The following is a 14,963-nucleotide window of genomic DNA, read 5'->3' on the forward strand; positions in this document are numbered from 1 at the left end:
CTCTGGTGTATTTACTTGAGAGATCAGGAAAAATATGCCATCTGACACTATTCGTGTATACAGTATTCTGAATGATTTTGTGACAAGTGAGGCAGAAGCATTTAGTAATTTAGTACAAAGGGAAGCTATCAAGACTCCAGAACTAGATGGAATTTCTTCTAAGGTTTTATTAAGGAAGCTATCGAAGAAATGTGCAGGGCAGTGAAAAGCAGCATAGAACAATTAATTGTCAGGCTACAGTGCTCTATAAGAGAACAAAATTACAGTAAAACCAGGCCAAATATTGTGAAGTTCATTTGTTGTCCTCATGCAGGTCTTAGTAAGGTAGATCTCTAATCAAACATCATAATGGAGTTTTGTTCAAGTGAGGATGTCTAGTGGATTTGATCAGGGTCTGAACTGATGATTTGCATGCCAGAGGAGGACACTAATCTGGTAGCTATAAGTGGCTAGGTAGCTATAGGTAGAAGGATGAAGGTGGCATCTCTGAGGTTCTTCTACTGAGATTACTCCATTGGTATAAATAAATATATTTTCAGAGGACAAGAAAGGTGGAGAAATTGATTTAGCCAATACCTTGGCTTCATGCTGGCACAAATAAAAAATCCATTTTCCATATAGCTTGATAAGTTTATAAGATTGATCAGAGCAAGAGTGAAGAGGACAGAAAGGCTTGTTCTTGCAATGGAGCATAGACAAAGTCAGGAAAAGGAAACAAGCTGCAGTAATTTGCGTGAGTGAGTTGAGTTGACTGGCTCAAGCTGTTCTGCATTGATCTTGGAAAATGTTTTCTCTCGCTCTCTATGTACAAAACACTCATCAGGGAAGGTCTTCTTGTGGGCTAAGCTGTTCCTCTTCATTGAGTTAATGGAAACTGCAACTGCCCTTCACCACACTAGATTTTAAATCTAACCCTGCTTTACATCAGCTGCACATTTGTCTCCTCTGACAAATGATACAGGAGAACATGATCTGATTTGTGGGTTTTTTCTTCAGTAGATTGATCCTAGTAACTAATAAACAAATAGAAGTGTTGCTCATGTTACTTGATGTCTCCAGATGGCCCTTTCAAAACTGCAGAGTCTTCCTGCAGCTTTCGTTATTGTGGCAGGTGTGTACTTTCTAAATGGAGTTTCAGGACCAAAAAGTTCAGATATATCACTTCCTCTCACCTTTGTGACCACCTAAAGATTTATTTTCAGGTACATATTTTCTTGCCAGTTTGAAGCTGACACCTTGTGGTTCGTTGCTGCACACCCTCACTGACGTAAAACAGAAAGAGCTATTTTACGGAGTTTGTTCAGCACTGTCCAAAGCTAACGTTTCGGCCTCTACTTCTGTTAATTTATTTTAATTTTTACATGTGAAGAGGGTAATTACGATAGGACACTATCCTGTACAGGTAATTGAGACTAGACAGTCATAAGTCCATTTTCGTCTCTTACTTCCATATGTTTTCTTGTTAATTCTGCTGAGTAATCGTGTCATTGAGACCATGTGTTGGAAACATTCAGCTCAGGCATCAGCCATCTGATTTTTAACAGAAAATATCAGCCTGGGAGTGATACCGGAGCAAGAAAACTTTAGTTTGAATATCAGGTCCAAGGCTGAACTTGCAGGTCAAATAGCTCCATGGAATCATATTTTTAGTTCTAAATGCAGAAGATTTTTTCATGACTTAAGAGATAATGCACAATTATGCTTTTTATGTGGGCATCTTTCACAGGAAAGGCAGACTTTACCATCTTCCTTAATAAAACAGAGAAGGAATAAATGTTAAAGGGGACCTACACCTCTGAATTGCTTAATTTTGTATACAAGTTCCTTTTTTATATAATAAGGCCTGATCTCCTGCCTGTTTTTTGTCTTGTATCCTGGGAGTAAAAGAAAATGGTGAGGAAGTGGGATATTGCATACATTCACACAATATCTTTCATTTGGGGACTGTGACATTTCATTATGGGCTGGCAAGCACTGCAGTAATATATAGTGCAGCTCATATGGGGTTTTCTTAAGTTCATATAGAAGTGGTAAATATTTTCTAGGCACAATGTCTGAGGTTGTCAGTATTTAACAAATGTTTCCTTGAGCAAGAGGCCAAGTGGGATGTTGAACTGTGCCAAGAATCTAACTTTATGCACAACTCTAAACCTCTAGACACAATGGTCATGTATTTTCTCCTGAGGCAAAGCAGCATTATTTTATAGGTGGATGTCTTTTATTATTATAAAACTTTGATTTATGAATTTTAATATTAGACAAAACAGTGCTTTCAAGTGAATCAATCTTGAAATAAGCAAATATGTTGTCATTTAACCATATGCTTAATGGTATGCTACTTATAATTGTAATGATTGTTTGCCAAGCATAGTTTCAAATAAAGAAAGAAATGCACAGATGGTTTTCTTATTTAAGTGCATTAAAATGCATACAGAATGTTTAGAAATGCAAATCCTTTAAATCAACTACTTGACAAAATCAGGCTTTGTTCCAAGTTGTTGTAATAGAGTCTCTTGCATATAAATAAAAGCTTGTGTTACAGAAAGAGAGAGAATAAGTCATCTCTAGAACAGCAGTCAAGAACTAGAGTCTGAAAAGGGTGAAAACACAGGGCTTTTATAGGCTTGCGGAGCTAGAAGGGTTGGAGAAGTAAATTGTCTGCAGTTATTTCTGTGGCTGATTGTACAGTAGCAGCAAGATTATGTTGATGCATTTGCCCCATTATGGTGACTTAGAGGGAATGTACTCCTTTTAATACCTCAGCACCAGAAGCCAGTATTGCATTATTTTGATTTATAGCGTTATTAGCACAATTTATATTTCAGTGCCCCCTCTTAATCCTCCCATTTATAGTGTTATACCAATTTCTCTTGTATTTCAGCAGTGTCTTCAGAAAGAGAGTAGTTTTCCAAGGGAACAGATGTTAAACCAATGCTAACTGTGATTTATGATGATCAAAACATACAAATGTGAGGGCATATGGATAGGTGGCCCTGTGACGGCAAGTTGGCACTTATTGTGCTGGAAATACAATTTCTTTCTGGGAAACGCAGAAGGGCTCTGCAATTGCATCAGAGTCTCAGCAAAGATAAACTGAGGTGAATATCTCCCATGATGAAAGGGAGACTTGAGGAAGCCTATGAGGAAAGATTGAGCAAAAATGTGAGATAATAATAGGAAGTGGCAGAGTGGCAAAAGGAGCAAAAGAGAGCTAGAAGACAATGGATGTGAAACAGAATTTGATGCGACTGGGAATAGATTTATGATCACCAAATTGACTTGTTTTTTTACTGGCAAAACCCAAGTTTTGTTGCATGGCATGTCTTCTTTCCTATCATTATAGAAGTCTAGGTCCATCTGGAAAAGCTACTGATGAGAAAGTAAGGAAGTATTGGTGGAGTCAAACTAAAAGGGAGACAGGCCCAAACATGATGTGAGAATCTGCAGTGGCTCTTGGGCCAGAGGGGTGTGGTTCGGTGTTTCAGGTAGATGAGGCACTTGACATGAAATATCTACAATCATGAAGTGATCAATGGATTACTTGCTAGCTCAATGGTGTTTAACAAAAATGAGTAAATTGTAGCAACTTTCTTGTGATTCATACAGTCTTCAGAGGACAGAATTTGCTCGATGTCCTCCAAAGATTTGAATTATTATATGGAATGACCAATTGTGTAATGAAATGCAGATTTTGCTAAATCATGTGTAGGTTAGGCTCAGGAAGAGTGAAGACAAGAATAATCATTTCGTTCTATATTCTAGTTTTGTGGTATCTAGCTATAATAAATTAATATTGGTACAAATGAAAATGACATTTATGTCTGACTGGTTGTATTTTATATCCTCTTTGCTTTCATGGAGTAAGGTTCAGAGGGATCAAAATCTTGACAGAATAAGCCTTTGTTTTAAAAAATTGCACATGCCAGTGATGCATGAACGTCTTTCCTTCCCACTGTGGGCACGTGTGTTTCTGGTGGGAGTAATTTTTTGTTCACGATGTATGCATACTTGAACTTGAGCTTGGAAGTAGACTTCATAGGGATATTTTTTTTATTCTTTCAGGTTTGGCGTTCATCCAAGAAGCAGAGGTAATACCCCGTGAGGCCAGTGATCAAGAACAGATAACAAGTATCTAGTTTGAATAAAATATTTCTCAAATTGCAATTGGAAAAGTAGCTCTACTAAGTTGGACCAAAAAGATCATTTGCCCCAGTACCCTGTTTCTAACAGTGGTCGTGAGCATATGCTAGAGGAAAAGTAAGATTAAGCAGGCATACTTCATTTAATAGTTCTCTAGACGGCTGAACCTAGTTGTTATCTATATCTACTCAGTAGCTATCAATAATTTTCTTCTGTGAACTTGAGCTTGTGTGTTCTCTCTCTAACAACCTGTTGCATGAAGAATTTTGTCTTTCTGTTGGATTTGTGCCTGGCTGCTGGCTTCTTCTCAGTTCTTGTCCTTGGAGAGGGCATGAGCAGCTGGCCCACCCTAGCACCACAGTTGCTGCCGCTTCTGATAGCACAAAACTCTGTTGTCATTTGTCCGATCTAGAGAGTCCCATTTTACTTCTTCCTCATCCAGAAGCCATTCTGTATCTAGTAGCCGTTCTCTGAACCTTTCCATTTTAACCTCAGATGTGAGTAGATGTATAGAGTAGCATAAAGATATTCTCTTTGCTCTTGTCATAATAGGACCAGCCATTTGAAGATAAGAGTGTTTCATCGCTATCACAGTGTACCTTTCTTTCTTGTTTTTCTTGTACCTTGACATCTCTGTGTGACAGTGTTTTCCTTCCACAAAGTTTTCACTGTGCTTATTTGTTCTTGGCTAGACATTTCCTTTCTGCTTTCTTATATTTTTGATTTTTAGCATTGGTGTTAAAGTATGCATTTTGGTCCTCTTGGCATCCCATTTAAATGGCACTTTGGCATTTCTCATATGACTATTTCTTATGCTTCATGACTTAGAGAATTTATATGGCTTTCTCTGTACAAGATACACTCTTTTGGACATTTTAGCTTTTCCTCACTCTTCAGTTTAAAAGTTCACTTGCAACCTTCTTTTCTTTAAAGGGCAACAGTCTGGTTCACTTACAGTTCGAATGAAATCCGTCCTTCCTCTTTGGCCTTCTTTTACTCCAGAAGCATTCCATCTGAATCATTGATGGGGAATTAATCACTGACGGTAAATTTGTTTACAAAACCCATTCTAAGAATATGTTTAAGCAAAAAAAATCAGGATAAAAGGTTTTAAAACATAGGGTATAGAAATTTGATATAACTTTTAAAAATGTTGTTGCTATTTTTTAGATATCTTGCATAATATGACAAAATTAAATACAATTAGCCTATCCTTTATCCAACTGGTCCACAAAACAGTTGTGACAAATTTTCAGTGAGATCAAGACTGACAGTAATTGCAACTTCAGCTGTCTCAAGAAATGTTTAAGAATAGGTAGGTGAAAAAAATTCACTGTGGTCTTTACTGCTATTTTCATTATGCAAGGGATAGTCTTGTTTTCATGAAACATCCAAATAACATATTAGATAAAAATTCTGCCTTTTGAAGAAATATAGATCCTGACTATAAAAAGGAGAATTTTATTGCATTCAGTCCTAGCAATATTGAAATAGAATTTCAATGGACTGTTTCTAAAAAGTCTTCTTTTAATGGAAGAAGCCCATCTTACGTGAAAGCTAGTGAAAGGTCACCTTAGAGACCACTCACACAGTTTGACAGTGAGCTAGAGCATGGAAAAAGTGTAATCTAAATGTTGTGCTTACCCTTTTCGTGGTAACAATTTTTTGTTGTCTAATGAATTTACACAACTATACTGGGTTTTCATCTGTCAGAAATTAATGGTTAGTCTTTTGACTTTAAAAAAAACAACAACAAAGCTGAAACTGAACCAGGTTTCAACATTTCGTTCACATCAATAGAATTGTTTACTTGGATTATTTTCATTGTCTAACCAAGTTAGTACCAGGAAACTAGTTTCCTCAGGCTACAGAGGAAATGGAGAGAAAAAAAATCTCTTCTAGGTTATGACTTAGATTAGGAATTTAACATTGTCTGATTTGCCCACTGAAGGATACTTCTCTTTTCTACAGAGGGACTGAAATGACTGCTGATATTGGAAGTATAAAGCAAATAACTACATCCACAGTTGTTTCTGTGATTGAATTTTATGAGATTTTCTCAAGTGTTGTTGTTTGCCCTTTGATAGGTGTCTGCACTAATAATGACAATATTTGGAACAGAAAAAATGACTGGATGTGTTCAAAGTCAGAAAATATGCAGTTGTAGCTGAAATGATCACTTCTTGGTATGGAAATCAGTTACTGAGAGATAATAAACAGGGAAACCAATAACAAGGTTTTCTTCTTGCCTTTCAAAGAAGGGTAAAGATTAAAAAGAAATAATCTTTAATTTTACTATAGAATTAGAATTAAAACAAATAATCTTTGCTTCTATTAGAATGGATTTATTAATATCTTGTTATCTTAATACATTGTATTTTCTCTCTAACAATTATCTGCTCTTTCTTGTCTGAAAAATCTTTCCCTCAGTACGCTCTAGTACACTTGGTTATTCAGGCATCTACAGGATTGTTGCTAGGTAAACAATACATGCTCTCTTCTTGTTTTTTGAAAGCATTAATATAAAATCATGTGAGTGTATAAATGAAAATTAACAAAATGTATAAGCATTCTTTATGTCACATGGTGATGCTCTGAGGATAAACTAATTTAAACATGTCAGTACAAATGTAGGGTACAATATACACTGCATGTGAATTCTTAACAAACAATAGGTTCTAAACTGATGATATATAATAAAACATACAGAATTTCTATGCTGAGTAGTTCTGGTGACTGCAGCTTCTTATCCTGCTCTTGGCAAGTCTTGCAAGGCATGTACTTGATTTTTTTGTTGTTGTTTTTTTTCAGAACAGTGAAATCTGAGATTTGGAAAATGTGCAGCACAGCCCTACTGTTCAGCACTGCAAAACAAAGTAAATCGATTGAGACTGAGAATTTGACATGTTGCCGTATGTGACTTCTTTTTCCTTTCTAATTCTAATTTAGTATTCTTTGATATCAAGTGTTATTTGACAGAATCAAGCTGCATTTCACATTTTGTTATAGAGGTAGACAACTTATAGAAAGGAATCCTACAAAATCTGTGTCCTTTACTGTGGTGGGTTGACCTTGGCTGAACGCCAGGTGCCCACCAAGCCACTCTATCAATCCTCTCCTAGTAGGATGAGGGGGAGAAAGTAACATGAAAAAAAATACTTGTGGGTCAAGATAAAGGCAGTTTAATAAAGCAAAAATGAAGGCCACGTGTGGAAGTAAAAGAAAACAAAAGATTTATTTTCTACTTCCTGTCAGCAGATGATGTCCAAACACTTCCTGGGAAGCAGGGCTTCAGTACACTTAGTGGTTGCTCTGGAAGACAAACATTATAAATAATGAATGCCCCCCGCTTCCTCCTCCTTTCTCTTAACTTTTATTGCTGAGCAGACATCATATGATATGGAATATCTCTTTGGTCAGTTTGGGTCAGCTGTCCTGGCTATGTACCCTCCCAAGATCCTGTCCAGCCCCAGCCTACTGGTGAGGGGGGGAATGTTGGAGAGACAGCCTTGCTTGGTGCTGTGGGAGCACTGCTCAGCAGCAGCCAAAACACTGGTGTGGTATCAACACCTTTCTAGGTACCAATACAAAGCACAGGACTATGAGGGCTGCCATGGGGAAAATTAACTCCGCCTCAGCCAGACCCAATACAATTAGATATATTATATTGCTTGCTATATGAGTGGTCGTAAGAGTGTAACTTGCAATATTCCTTTCAGTAAGTATTGGGAATCATAATTGAAAATTATTGTAATTTTGATTAGATATTTTCTCTCTCTCCTTAAGGAAATAGACAGATCTACCCCTCCCCCAAACTTACCACTCATTTCCCTTCTGATTTTCCCTTTGCTTTGGTATACAGTAAGGATATCCCAGAAGATTAGATAGCTCAGCTGTAATAGTGTTTTTATGATCAAATCCACTTGCCATTGTTTCTCTGCAGTAATATTTGAAAAGGTATATAATTTCACAAAGTAAATAAGAGGTTATTAAAGGTAGATAAAATCCCTTTCATGGAGTTCCACTCCTTGCTGAAACCATAAAAGTAATAATCGTATATATTCTGTTAAAGTATTCTGTTCTATGAGCTGTAAACAAAATAATTTGTTTTGGTTACTCCAGGCCCATGAGATCTAAAATCCTTATAAAATTTCCATAAATTATGACTTTGTAAGAATCATAAGAGATTGTTTTTTTGAAAGAGAACAGTATAGATGCAGTTGCTATTACTTGTCTTGCAATTTTGGTGTGAAAACATACTTTTTGATGAAAGAAATCTTGACTTTTGACTGTAATAATTTGACAATGGAAGCTAGGCCTGAATACAAGTAATCAGATGCCATGAGTTCATGACAAAATTACCTATTTTAAAACATAGCTCTTGAGTTAGATTCCCCCAGTGATGAGTAGAATATTTTCTGAGTGGGAATTAGTGACTTGTGAGTTTCCAACAAGACATCATATGTTATATGAGTCCTGTAAGCAGAGTCAATAATCGAGGTCCTGTTGTATTCACAATTGCTTGAGATTTTTCCCTTACGTAACATGAACAGATGTTTTTCTTTTTTCCAGCTGAAAGATCAAGACAAGTAGTCTTACTTCTTCTGAAGAGACTTGGAAGGGATGGGAGGCAGAGGAGAAAAAAAAGTAGATACAGAAATTGTGATGCACAAGCCTTTTAATCCACTAAGAAAGTTCTTAGGCAGGTTGTCTTCATCTTTGTTGCTGCCCATGGCAAAAAGATTACCCTCAATTTCCATCAATGTAAAACTGATAAAAGACCCTGCCTAGGTGGCTTGGAAGTGCTCAAGGTACTGCCCACTAGGTCTGTGAAGTCCATACAATACAAAGCAGCTCAGGTCCCATAAACAGGAAATCCCCATTAATGTAGACTCACCCAAACAATTAATAAGTTAATAGACTTACCAGGTCATAGATATATTAAGTGTTAAAGTATGTTGTCATGGATGGAGTGTTGTAGGGAACACTGATCACCACTAACCTAGTGCCTCTGTGTCCTGCTCCACTATGCTATACAAGCGTACCCAAAGGACAGCCCCTCATGAGAACCTAAGAACAAATGTGCATCTCAGATGCTTCATGGGCTCTTTGTCTGTTCTTACAGAACAGTTTTAAAGTTCAAAAGCCTTAAAAAAAGTCAAAAGCCTTAAAATGATTTTTAAAAAACTACCCCTACTCTATCCTACCCTACAGATGTGCCTCCCTTCTTCACTGAGTTTCTATAACAAATAATACCCACAAAAACTTCTTCTGCAATAAAGAACAGTCTTTCTGTTGACATAAATGAGTTTTCTCTGGGCTGTCGTTCTGCAGAATATGTGTCTTACAGCTGAAGAAAAGCAGATATGCTTGAGTTTTTGTTGCTTATTTCTGAGCAAACTGGGTGTCAGCTGCCCCTGGATGATAGACAACCGTGTAGACAAAGCATTAGTAAAACTCTTTTCAAAGGCAATGTTGCAAGTAACTGAGAATTAAAATAATTTATTTTGGCATTTACACTGCATTGCTCATCTGTAAATTCCAAAGGCTTGTGAGCCATACCTGTGTTTTACAGTAGAGAAATGGGGTCAGCACAAAGAAATCCCTCGCACAAAAACCACAGAAAGGTGATACGGACTGCATTAGTGACAGGATCTCTATCTATTGTAGGTGTTCCTCATGGTCACTTGAGAAGTCTGGTACAGAACCAGAGAGAACTCGTTGGTTCCCCACCTGATAATCTATTTTTGAACCTGCTGAAGAATTATATTGCCTATGGTTCTTTATTTGAAAGTTATATGGATGTGTTTCTTCAGTAGTGATGTGTAAAGAGATTATTTAAATGTGTGTGTATGTGTGTGAAAGGTTTTTACAAAAGACCATTAAGTGTTGATAATAGTTATAATGAAGATGATACTGAATGAGAAAAATATTCCCCATGGTCTCTGCTCCCTGGTTCTTGTCACAGATACATACCCAGAGAAACTACTTTCACTGTTCCTTATAACGAACTGTCAGTGCCACACAGTTGGAACTTCAGTTTTGATCTGATACAAAATGAAAGTGCAGAAGTAAAAGAAGCCCAGTATACTGGGAAATGAAGCAAAAGGTTTAGGTAATTGAACAAGTATTTACAAAAAAAAAAAAGTTACTTATTTTGGCTAATTTTGTTCTGCCAAGCTGAGTATCCTCATACCTGGAGGATACAATGTTTTCTAAAGGGCAAATGACAGAGGGAAGCCAAAGCTGAACTAATTTTATACATAATATTGCTTCTTGGAGTAATAACCAAACCTATTAGGCAGCAAACTTACGGGGAAAATGTATGTGGAAAGAACAAGATGTTTCCACTGGGCCTCGTGTTTTACCTCATTATTTCCTTTAAGTCACCAAGGTGTCTATCATTATTACCACTGACGGCTACTAGGAATGCAAAGTGGTTGAAGGGATAAACATTGTGAGCTTTCCTGAGTAGGATACAGGTCTGCTCTCCCTGGATTTTCTTCATTTGTAATTATTTTGTGTCTATGGTAATCATGTCATTCAGACTAACTATTGATTGATAATTCTCCCTCCTGGCATTTGTCTTTATCCTGGTAGCAGTAACTAATAATAATAGGCAAGAGATCCTAGATACAGGATACTATTTTGCACACCTGAAAAGTTTTTGTTTTGCCTGCATTTGTGTGATGGTATGGGGATGTCGTGGTTCAACACCAGCTGGCAGCTAGAACCATGCAGCCACTTGCTCACTCCCCCTGGTTTGGATGGGGGAGAGAATCAGAAGAGTAAAAGTGATGAAAAACTCATAGGTTGAGATAAAGACAGTTTAATAGGTAAGGCAAAAGCTGCACATGCAAGCAAGGCAAAATAAGGAATTCATTCAGTACTTCCCATTGGCAGGCAGGTGTTCAGCCTTCTCCAGGAAAGCAGGGCTCCATCGTGTGTAATAGGTGCTTGGGAAGACAAAAGCCATCACTCCAAACATCCCCCCCTTCCTTCTTCTTTCCCCAGCTTTATATGCGAAGCTTGACCTCATATGATATGGAGTGTCCCTTTGGTCAGCTGGGGTCAGCTGTCCTGGCTGTGTCTCCTCCCAACTTCTTGTGCCTCTCCAGCCTACTCGCTGGCAGGGTGATATGAGGAGCAGAAAAGGCTTTGAGAGCTTAGCAACAACCAACACCACCGGTGTGCTATCAGTACTATTTCTCATCCAAATCCAAAACACAGCACTACACCAACTTCTGGCAAAAGAAAGTTAACTCCATCCCAGCTGAAACCATGACGGGAGAAAAAGCACTCCGTTATGACTGGGTCACAATATTTTGACGTTAAACCTTTGGAATTTTCTTGTTCTAACAATGGCATCTATTCTCAAATGCCTAATGAATGTTCATTAAAGGTATATTTCAGTGTAATTCTATTTTCCATCACACTCTTTATCTCAATAAACAATCCTTCATCTTGTCTCTGGGCATTGGAGGTCCTGTCACATTGATGAAAGCAGCACCAATGATAGATGATGGGAACGCCACTCAGCAATTATTTGCATCTTTCATCTCTCATTAAATAAAAATAAAAGTCTCATAGAAAAATTTGAGTGTAGATGCAACTGCCACATGTGATATCTGTCAAAATATGATAAATTGACAGTTTTATCTAGCCTCCCAACTGTTTGGACTGAACAACTAGAGGAAAGCCTTGTTTGCTTATGAACTACCATCACATTTATGAGGTAAAACGCATCAACTGTAGTCTCTTTTATTGAGATTTAAGCTAAGGACAGCATCAGAAGCTACTAATTAGCTTTTTAGCTTAAGAAGTTACTGCTTTTCTGACTAATCTGATCAACTTCACATTGCAGTGAACCAGGTAGGAGAGTTTATGTGGTCACTTAGTGCATCTGGGTGCCTGAAGAGTGCAGGTTCAATGTTAGTTCACTGCCCTTTCCTCTAAATATTTTACCTTGTGACTGAGATGAATTTCCACTCTACAATAACCCGTTGTGACCATTCAGTGAATAGCAGGAAATTCTTAGGCATCTGTGGCTCTGCTGTACTCTGCCATGCGCTCTGCCCTACAAAAAGGCTTTGCTGACTCTGACTTCTACTGATTTCTCTGGTCTTGCACAGAATGCATTAATAAGGGAAATGTATCCCCTACGGCTTGTAATTTCCCCCACCAGTGTTAACATTTTGAATTGTCTTCTAAATTGCAGAAAGCTCTGTAGTTGATTAATAATTAAATATTTTCAGATGAAATCTTTGTTCACCCATGAGGTGTTCAGTCCTTAGAAATGTGTGAATTGTTTATTTCTCAAATATTGGTTGAAAGTGTTCAGGAGAAGAAGTGAAGATAAATATCACAGACATTTGAAACTGCATGGGGAATTGCAGGCAGGGAAAATGAAACTTACAGATTACATACTTGATTGAGATGCTGGAGGCCCTTTTTTTAAGTCATTATGCTGTATCATTCTTCCATTTAGTGTAATTTATATTCTATCTCTCGAATCTGTGCAGATAGATTTATTAATATACTGTATCTATTCTGAAATAGGTACACATTTATCTGCAGTAAAATTGCATTTGCCATATACTAGCCCAGGTACTTAATATAAATGACATAGTCCTTCTGATTTTGATTGCGCACAACCCAGGCAATTTGCAGTGTTGCAGTGGTAATTACAAACTCGGAGGGGTTTTTTTGGTTGTTGTTTTTTTTTTTTTAATTCATTTCTTTAACCATTTAAAAGAAGCTCGTTCTTTAAAATTACTCCATACAGAGCTTGCTGCAAAACTTAAGTGGGCAGGAGACAGTAATTTCAGATATGACTGTAATTGTGGTTAGTAGTATAAATTTGAGGACACATTAGTTACTAATAAACATGCAGCCTCATGTTAATTGTTTGAATATCCTGTGCTAAGCTAGGTATCTGAAAATGCAAAGAATAAGTAATCTCTGGCTAGTCTTAGCTTCGAAGGGGCAGAGAGCTCATCCAAACATGTACATGATTCAGATTGTAAAAAAGGGATGCTTTATCCTAACTCAATCTATGGTGAAAATATCTTCTAGGGACTATAGAGTCCGTGGAGACTCATGATCAATAGTAGAGTAGCTAATGATGTTGACATTTTACTTTGTCTTAAGGGGCATTTAATAAAATATATCGAAAATACTTTAGGGAGCCTGATACGTCAGTGAGTTACATATTCATTGCTAGCTAAAATAGGAAATGTGCTATTTATTGAGTCTTCAGGCCCATTTCTGTAAACACATTGGAATTTCTGGACTGAAAAAGAAAGGCATACGTTCAGCAATTGCCTTGTCCTTGTATTTGTAAGACCAGTCAAGAATCACGCTACTTGAGATACTTCCTGCTGAACTTTCAGATTTTCATTAATGTTTTTGTATATACACATCAAAAAGTGAAGGATCCATCCCTTAAGACTGTTAGTCTTGCAATGTATAAAACTGTTTTATACGTTTTCTTAGAACTAAGAATCCTGAATGTATTAACTCTGTCAGTCCGCCCTCATCTTACTATATATGAATAGGTTTTAGCACTAGCAACTTGTTCTGCCTTTACAGTGTTTATACCTGCCAGTAACTGTTATGGCTTGGCTGGAAATACACCAGTCTCTTGACTAGCATCATATTCCTCTGGAGTCTCCATTTTTCTTCCAGATATCAAGGTAGTCTGCATCATAAATGTTTTTTACTATTCTTTTCATAATTTCTTCTTTAACAAATCTATTTCATCTTATCTCATAAATGTACAGACTGTAACAACAAACTTCAGTCAGAAACTGTGAAAAGCTTCTAAAAATATATATCACCCTCCTATTAACTTTCTCATCACTCATTTACATTACATTTCAGTAATGTCCTTTTACAATGCCAGTAGTGAACACAGTCCCTTCTGGAAAATGATTATCTGTTTATTAGCAGCTTGTTATCTTTATTTTCTATTAATCCCTTTCTGTTTGTTAAAGTATCTCAGAGATAGAAAATAAGTCCAATACATCCAATTCTGAAATATCTTTACCTACCTTTTCCTAGTCTTGATTGAACTCTTGACAGCGAATTGAAAATAGTGTTCAAATTCAGGATATATATCTCTGGGTTCCTCTGTGACTATCTTGTATATTCAATTTCTTCTTAAATATAGTTTAGAATAGAACTACACTTGTGTTTATAATGCCTGGAAAGTTGTGATTTAAGCCAATGTTAATTTTACAACAGCAGAAATCTCAACAGCAAGATGTGGCAGATCTACGAGCAGAGGCCTGCGTACAGCCGAGGACACAGTGAGCAGAGCACACAGAAACAGGAATGCAGATATCGATACGGATGGAACGAAGAGGAACTGGCTCAATAGAAACAAGGAACAAGAAAACAGCTTCGCATGCTTATCTTGGTGGGAACTGAATAAGGTGGCCGGGTTAGTGATCTGAAATATGTGTTTACTTGCCTAGCAGGTGCATGGAAAGTTTTAGAGCTTGGGTATAAAAGCCAAGGCCTGAGAAGCAATAAACGATTTTGAGCTCATCACAGCCGGAGTCCGTGCCTTCACACACCACACAAGAAACTGGAAGATCAAAGGATCCTAGCTTTATGCAGTAAAACCAGATCCTGAACTGGTAAAATGATTGCTCAATTGACTAGTAAACAGCATAAATTTTCACCTTGGGGACCTGTTGGGACCAATACAATCTATGATATATTGATGGTCCTGCACCACAGATTTGAAACACACCTGGAGAGGTCATGCAGTCCTAGAGCAGAATCAATCTGTTATTTTATGAATATAATATGCTTAC

Source organism: Larus michahellis, chromosome 2 (assembly GCF_964199755.1).
Source record: "Larus michahellis chromosome 2, bLarMic1.1, whole genome shotgun sequence".
NCBI classification, from domain to species: Eukaryota; Metazoa; Chordata; class Aves; order Charadriiformes; family Laridae; genus Larus; species Larus michahellis.